A 2,401-nucleotide genomic window follows, 5' to 3' on the forward strand; every position below is an offset into this window, starting at 1 on the left:
TGTAGAGTTAGATGATTTACTACCATTTTTTCTTGTTTATAGAGGTAGGCCTGTAGAGCTATAAACTTCCCTCTCAGGACTGCTTTCATTGTGTCCCATAGGTTTTGGATTGTTATGTTTTCATTGTTCTTTATAGTGATTTTAAAAAATCATACCTCCCATCTTCAGTAAACTTGCTGTAAACTGAGTGACATTAACAATAAATATGAATGCAATAAGTAGGAATTATATGTACAATTGCATCATTTTAATATCAAAATTATAAAAATATCAAAGTACTACAAAAGAGAATAATGCTGGAATCTAATTCAGGCAGATGCATGTTAAAAGAAATGTTCTATGGAAGTAATATTTAATCTAAGACTAGAGTAAATAGTATTTTCCAGATGACAAATAGAGAGAATAATTGAAAAAATACCACATAGAAATGGGGTACAATCTTCTTAGAAAACACAATGACTTATGCAGCCATATTCATATTGGAAATTTAAAAATTTAAATTTAAGTCAGATATTGGGTAATTCAAGAAATAGCAATTACAGTGAGTGGAGAAAAATGGAGTCAAAGTGAATATCTACATAATTCTCTCTCTCTCTAGCTCCCTAATTTGTTCCCATTTAAATTCCCTCTTTCTGAATACAGTTCTGGGGTAGGAAACTAAGAAGTTGAGTGTTTGGTGCCGAGCTACACCTGGTTTGGATGGACAAATTTTCTTATTAGACAAGTCTTATTCCCTTTTTACATGTTAGTTTCCTCTGAATTTTTCTTTGAAATGTATTAGGGTATGGTACTGGGAGATAAACATTATTTTCATTGCATTTTTATTTTTGCCTTCTTCTAAGAATAAGTTCCTAGATGAAAAGCACTTACTTCAGCAGAGGCTTTGATAGGTTTGGACAGGCAAATTTGGAGGTAGGAGTTAAAGTTGAGTTTTCCTTTATAGTAGAAGTAAATAATTCAGTGTGTGTGTGTGTGTGTGTGTGTTGAAGACACAGTTCAGGGAGGAAGGGAGGAAGCAATGAAGAGCTAGTATGGATGGAGGAAAAGGTTGCTGGAGCTAGGACATAGCAGGATTTTGGTGTGACCCCACCATGTCATTCTCTCAAAATATAAATAAATTCTACTAAGAAAAAGCCAAAATAGAGTATTCCAGTCAGAGGAGGTAGCGAGTGTGAAGGTCTGATGTAAGAAAAAGCCTAATGCCTGGTCAAAGCCAGTGTGCCCAGAGCTCAGTAAGGAGAGAGGAAGATAAAATGTGATGAAGTTTAAGAACTAGAGAGAGGGTAAATGATGTAGGTTTTCATGTTGACTCTACTTTTCTCCACTGGCTCTCATGGCCATTTTAGGTGTTGTCATCACCAAGAATTGCCCCACATCTGACTTCAATTCAAACTGTTATATTCCAATCTGAATATGGCTGCATGAGCCAGTGTGTTCCCCTTCTCTACTTAGGTATACAATACCAGCAGAAAAAGAACTTCCCAAACCATACCAAAAAAAACCCAATTGTAAATACCAGACATTAAAATAGGTGTAAAGGCTACTAAAAGTACTTATGGGCACATAGAGGCTATGTGGGAGAAAGTGAAGAGAGGTGTGAAGAATGGTGAGAAGAGCATGCAATGGCAGATATCAGAAAGCACTAGCAATGATATCCTTACTGAGGATGAGGAACATACCTTGAAGAACCAAAGCTACATGCTTGTTTGTTATAAACGGTTCAGGAGCGGAGGTGTGCATCCTAGGCCCATTTTTATTTAGAGAAGCAGAGGGCACAGGATATGCAAATGTTCACACACAGGAGCCATATTGGTAGGAAGAAGCCTGTCTGTCGCAGCAGTTGGATATGAGAATCAGTTATTCTGGAAGACTGAATCAGCTAATCTCCCTGCCTCACAAGAAACTTGTGGAAATTACTGGCCCAGGAAAATTCAATGCATGTAATAAAGAATAAGACAGTCAGACTGGCATAGCAACCATACAAAAATATGTGGAAAAAGGATAATCAAGATTTACTAGAGAAATGAAACCATAGAAAAATGAATATTGTAGCCAAACGTTTAGCCATGAGTTAAAATACTCTTAATGAATAGTAGCCTTAATGAATAGTAGCCTTTTGCAACAGCATGGATGGAACTGGAGAGCATTATGCTAAGTGAAATAAGCCAGTCAGAGAAAGATAAATACCACAGGATCTCACTCATTTGTGGATTATAGAGAACAACATAGACTGATAACAGGGACAGGTCCAAAGACAGAGAAACCGCAATCAGACTATCACTCCCCAGAGGGAAAGTAAGGGAGGGAGGGGGTAAGGGGAAGAGATCAACCAAAGGACTTGTATGCATGCATATAAGCCAAACCAATGGACATGGACAACAGGGGGATGAGAACATGAGTG

This window comes from Myotis brandtii, unplaced genomic scaffold (genome assembly GCF_000412655.1).
Source record: "Myotis brandtii unplaced genomic scaffold, ASM41265v1 scaffold336, whole genome shotgun sequence".
Lineage (NCBI taxonomy): Eukaryota > Metazoa > Chordata > Mammalia > Chiroptera > Vespertilionidae > Myotis > Myotis brandtii.